This window comes from Podarcis pityusensis, assembly GCF_964106645.2.
Source record: "Podarcis pityusensis genome assembly, chromosome: 12".
Taxonomy (NCBI): domain Eukaryota; kingdom Metazoa; phylum Chordata; class Lepidosauria; order Squamata; family Lacertidae; genus Podarcis; species Podarcis pityusensis.
Genome location: NC_138037.1, coordinates 53,133,612 through 53,140,191, shown reverse-complemented (window position 1 = coordinate 53,140,191; position 6,580 = coordinate 53,133,612).

Sequence of the window (6,580 nt, the reverse complement as noted above, 5' to 3'; positions counted from 1 at the left end):
TGATGGCTGCCTTTTTTGTTTCTTGAAAAGTAAAGGTAAAGGTAAAGGGACCCCTGACCATTAGGTCCAGTCGTGGCTGACTCTGGGGTTGCGGCGCTCATCTTGCTTTATTGGCCGAGGGAGCCGGCGTACAGCTTCCGGGTCATGTGGCCAGCATGACTAAGCCGCTTCTGGCGAACCAGAGCAGCGCATGGAAACGCTGTTTACCTTCCCGCCGGAGCGGTACCTATTTATCTACTTGCACTTTGAGGTGCTTTTGAACTGCTAGGTTGGCAGGAGCAGGGACCAAGCAAAGGGAGCTCACCCCGTCGCAGGGATTCAAACCGCCGACCTTCTTATCGGCAAGTCCTAGGCTCTGTGGTTTAACCCACAGCGCCCCCACGTCCCTTTCTTGAAAAGTACATGGAGCTAAAGAAGAAAACTAGAAGAGTGAGACTCCTTCCCACTTCTCTTTTAGCTCTCTGTGCTTCTCAAGGCTCACCGTTACTCAGCTGGGTCTGACTTGTACCCAGATCCCTTCAAAAACCAAAATATGTTCTCTTTGCCAAATGAAAAAGTGACCAGAAGGTAAAAAGGACCCGTAGACAGTTAAGTCCAGTCAAAGGCAACTATGGGGTGTGGTGCTCATCTCGCTTTACTGGCCAAAGGAGCCGGCGTTTGTCTGCAGACAGTTTTTCCGGGTCCTGTGGCCAGCATGACTAAGCCGCTTCTGGCGCAACAGAACACCAAAACCAGAGCAGCGCACAGAACGCCGTTGACCTCCCCGCTGGAGTGGTACCTATTTATCTACTTGCACTTTTTGGAGTGCTTCTGAACTGCTAGGTTGACAGGAGCTGGGACCGAGCAACGGGAACTCACCCCATCACGGGGATTCGAACCGCCAACCTTATGATTGGCAAGCCCAAGAGGCTCAGTGGTTTAGACCAGAGGAGTGACATGTGATGGTCCTCACTCAAAAATCCCAATGTGCCCAAGGCCTTAAAAAGGGCGAAAGCTTGACAACAACCCAACCAAGCAGACTTAACAATGGACAATGTGGTCTTTTCTATATGTTTAAAATGACTCCATCAATTCAAGGCACACACACTCTTTTTATGAGGTGATTATACAAAATAATCGTTTGACTTCACCCCCCAGCGCGGCTTCTTCCATTGTCTCCCGAGACTGACGGATGACAACAAAACAGAACACCTGAGTTCTGCAGATGACACAGGCACACTCACTAAAAGTAAATACGTGATCAGATGAGAAAACACGCAAAACTGAATAATTATGAAATGCTTATTTTTGGCATAGTTTTCTAGCTACCGACTATCTGCAGCTTCGGCTTGCATTTTATTAATTGACCTGCTGATCATCGTCAAATGATGAAACGAAGCTAAAATTATACATTTGAAGGAAATGGCAAATGTTACCGGTGGTTTTAGTTTTAAATTCTGTTTAAATATACTATTGTTATATATTTGTTTGACCTACAAGTAAGTACCTTGGTCATAGTACTTGTGGGAAGTTTTATTTTTGAAAGGCTGGATGCAGTGCCTCTATATTTGTAAACATGTGTGACTCATGGCTTAATTTTAAATTCGCATCTAAAAAAATAGTTCCAGCTAATTTTTCTGATGCTTTTACTAGTGAGTGCTTTTGCCTCCCTGCATTTATTATACCCTTGAGCAAATACCGCTGTCAACCCTTCAACCTCTCTGTTTGAAGAGGGCTTTTGTAGCCCATCTGCTTCTGAATTGCAAAATGGATGCGAAGCACAGCTTATTCGGGAATATTTTCCATTATTTTTAAGTGTATGCAAGTTTCCAGATCAATAATATATTAGCCAGTTGTTTAAATCAATGAATAGTTGAAAGGACAACTTATGTGAGATGGACACACACATACAATAAATTGCATATCCAAGTTCAACCCACATGCACAAAGGATTCATGATGAGACTTCTTAGTTGGGCTGGATCCTCACACACTCCTATAAATTGCATCTCCAAAGTACCTACCCATATACACAAAGGGACCTTGACCTTGGTTTGTCTAGTAAGGAGAGAAAAATGGTAGCCATCTTCCGTCCAGCATAACTTCTCCTTAATTATTGTGCCTCTCTTTTTTTATATAATTTTTTAAAATACATTTTATTTTCAATGTAAAATTACAACAAAAATTACAAACATTGAATCCAAAATGAAACTATACAAACAAGAAAGAAAAACAGAACACAAAAGAAAGAAAAACAACAACAAAGCACACATCTACAAATAAAACCATATATTCATTCTAATCTAGTCATCACATACATATACACATATTGACTTCCTTCCTTTGTTCTAAGACCTCAAAAATTTTACTCTTTCTAAATTGTTGTGTCTAATGTAGATTATACTTTTTACACCATTTTTCTTTTTCTTTAACCCTGCAAAGCATCATTCATTACATACCGATATGCTTACTCCAGAACACTGTAAATTTTGTGAATATATAAATCTGGCAAGACTCACAGCATTCATAAGGGGACAATCGGACCAGAAATTATTAAAAGAATGGGGATGTGCCAAAGAGTACAGGAAAAAACATTGTTCTGGAAACATTATTGTGCCTCTCATTGCTCCACCAATGAGGCAACATGAGGCAATTGCCTCAGGCGGCAGGAGCTGCAAGTGCAGCAGATCACAATGCCGATCTTTATTCCCCTCTTGTTCCTGATGTAGATCTTTACTCACCTCTTCTTCCCTGGTGAGAAGGGGAGGCACTATATTGTGGTTCACCTCAGGTGCCCAAATGTCTTAGGTGGCCCTGATCTCCTAGAACAATAGGATTCAGAATGCAGCAGTCTGATTGGTCCTAGAACAATGCAGCAGTATGATTGGTCTGCAGAAGCCACCCAATCCAGCTCCAGATGGAAGTGAATCCACAACCTGATTGGCCTCCAGGAGAATTCCGGAATTAGCCAATCACATGCAGCCCATTGTGTAAATAATGTATATAAAGCAGATACTTTGGGGAAACTTTCATTCCTCCTCACCACTATGAGCTGAATAAAGAGCATGAAATCCACTCTCGACTCTGAGTATATTTCACTCCCAATAATGGATTTCCCTTCCATTGTGTGCCTCAGCATTGTCCTTTGGGCACCATCTGAAGACATACTTATTCATTCAGGCCTTTCTATGGCACGCTGGTTTGACATCATCTGATAGGAAGTGCCTACAGAGGGTGGTGAATACAGCACAAGATATTATGGGCTGTCCTGTGAATCCGCTGGATGAAATAGCGGAAGAACATTGCCTCAGGAGAGTGAAGAAAATTCTCAGGGTTGATTCACACCCTGGCCGGCACTTTCTTGATCTCCTGCCCTCGGGCAGAAGATATAGAAGCATGATTAGTCGCACCAACAGGGTAAAGAACAGCTTCTGTCTGTGGGCTGTTAGGCTGCTGAATGAAAAGATAACAACAGGGCAACTGACTTTCGGGTTTGGTAGGTGTGTGTCAGTAAACGAGGGGAATTAAGACTAAGAGAGCTGAGTGGAGGGTGCTTGTGTAATAAGGAATGAGGCAGTGCATTTATAAAACATATCATGTAGCAGAGTCCAATAGTCATCTCCCACTTGGGAAGACCCAAATAAAATGGGAGCAGGGAGTGCAGCTGCCACATTGGGGGGGGGGGGGGAACGACAATATTGTGTGTACGGTGAGGAAAACGGGACTAGATGATCCTCAGGGTCCCTTCCAACTCTACAGTTGTAGGATTCTCTGATTCTCTGACTGCAAGTATCATAAATCGTTATGGTTTATGATACTTACATTGTTGGTCCAGTATACCTGAAGGAGCTTCTCCACCTCCATCGTTCTGCCCGGACACTGAGGTCCAGTGCCGAGGGCCTTCTGGCAGTTCCCTCGCTGTGAGAAGCCAAGTTACAAGGAACCAGGCAGAGGGCCTTCTCGGTAGTGGCACCCACCCTGTGGAACGCCCTTCTACCAGATGTCAAAGAGAACAACAACTACCAGACTTTTCAAAGACATCTGAAGGCAGCCCTGTTTAGGGAAACTTTTAATGTTTGATGCATTACTGTATTTTAATATTTTGTTGGAAGCCACCCAGAGTGGCTGGGGAAACCCTGCCAGATGGGCGGGGTATAAATAAAAAATTATTATTATTATTATTATTATTATTATTATTATTGGCACATTGCTATTGGACACCGTGGCATAATAGGTTTTATTTTTAATTTTTTGGGTAAGATTTTATGTATTGTTGTATACCACCCAGATGAAGGGCGGCCTAGAGATATAATGATGATGATTGTACCAGCTGTATATTTATTCTGTGGTGTGTGGGGGTTTTTTTTACATCATAAATTGGTATATTTATCTTTGAAGGGAACTTCTTTGTGACATTAAGTGAATGAGCATACCTCTGTTGGGGTAAAACAATACTTCTCTTCCACCTTCAATGTCAGGTCAGTTCCTTCAAGTGCCAACCTGAGGGATTAAGCTAGTAAGTACTGTTTGTTTTACAGCCCTTGACCCTAGTAAAATTAATAGACATGATGGAGGTCAGTAATGAATAGACTGCATAGGATTTATTTTGCAGAGAACATGATGGCTGGAAAAGTTATTTTATTTTATTTTAAATTAAAAGGCATACAGACCATTTTAACAAGTCTCACTTTGCACAGGAAAGCAAGTCTTACAGCAGGAGAAACAAAAAGCAGATTGAAAAAATATATACAGCAAATTTCAAAACAAGTGAAGGTATAAACTGTCAAAATACTGGGATGGACTTTATGATTAAATTAAATAAAAATATCCCGCCTTGAAAATGAAGGGGTAAATGAATAAAGGGGTCTGTTTTTATTTTAGGAAAGGGGATTACCTGAGAAACTCTGGGAGGGAGTTTCTGTCAGTGTCACCATGGCAGCCATGAAGCACAAGCCCTGCATGCCCTTGAATTGTGAACAGAAGCTTCAGCCAAGGCTGGAACACAATTTTGTAAACAGAAGCCAAGATGAAAGGGGCATCAATGCGCATTACAATTTGTAACATCTGAGGCCATATATATATATTAGCCCAGCACGTTTATGGGAAGACTAACTATTGGGTCATATCATGTTTCCACCCATTGTTTTTAAAATAGAGATTTTTGCAAACAAATCCTTAAAGACATGTAGGACGGAGCTCCCAGACAAAGTGCAATTGAGCAAAATCTGGCCCAAACCGTTTTTCCGGAGTGCCCTGCCACTTTTCCTGCTTCCTCCCATTCGTCTGTCAACTTAAAAGCGAAAGTGAACGGGACACTTGTTGGCAGTGGTGTAGCAAGATCAGGTGGTACCTGGCGCGGAAAATTTCTTTTCACACACACCCGTTTATTTTTTTTGCTGAAACAAAGTTGTGGAGCTTTTGGGGGGGAGCCAGAGCTGTTGGCAGCGGGAAACCTGTGCGTGCCAAAACCACAGTGTCTCTCACAGACGTGGAGGGCCGCACAGGTTTTTGTCACCTCCCTCAGAGGTGACACCTGGGGTGAACAGCCCCCACTGCCCCCACCTTGTTCCGTCCCTGTGTGTTGGCATGCCACTATAGGGCAGGCTTATATAACGCGTGGCTTTCTTAAGTCAAACGTCGCCCAGCAGCCATGAATTGTGGCTTGACAAGCTCCTGCCCTGTTTACAGTAGCAGTCAGTCAGTAAGGCTGGCAGGTCAAATCAACTTCAGATGGGCCACCAGCGATGGCTGCACCCAGCAGTTGGGTCAGAAGTGGTACAGTCCTGCATTAGAGGGTGCCTTTTGAAGGCACTGGCTCTCCTTAGCTAGCCTTCCCACTTCAAGTGGCTGCTCTGGATAACTAATTGCCAACCAGGGTTCTAGGCTCTGCCATGTCATGCCATTTAGTTGATGCCTTGATGCCTTCTCTTTAAGCTACCAGCTCCATCTGCTATGCCAGCCGAGACCCTCCCTGCCTACAGACTGTCTCGCCAGAGTGGTGCATGCTCTAGTTATCTCCCGCTTGGACTACTGCAATGTGCTCTACGTGGGGCTACCTTTGAAGGTGACCTGGAAACTACAATTAATCCAGAATGCGGCAGCTAGACTTGTGACTGGGAGTGGCCGCCGAGACCACATAACATTGGTCCTGAAAGACCTACATTGGCTCCCAGTACGTTTCCGGGAACAATTCAAAGTGTTGGTGCTGACCTTTAAAGCCCTAAACGGCCTCAGCCCAGTAGACCTGAAGGAGCGTCTCCACCCCCATCGTTCTGCCCGGACACTGAGGTCAGTTCCGAGGGCCGTCTGGCAGTTCCCTCACTGTGAGATGTGAGGTTAAAGAGAACCAGGCAGAGGGCCTTCTTGGTGGTGGTGCCTTCCCTGTGGAGACCATCCCACCAGATGTCAATGAAATCTGACTTTTAGAAGACATCTGAAGGCAGCCCTGTTTAGGGAAGCTTTTATTATTTGATGAATTCTTTTATTTTAATATTTTGCTGGAAGCCGCCCAGAGTGACTGGGGAAACCCAGCCAAATGGGTGGGGTATTAATAATAATATTTATTTATTTATTTATTTATTTATTTATTTATTATTATTATT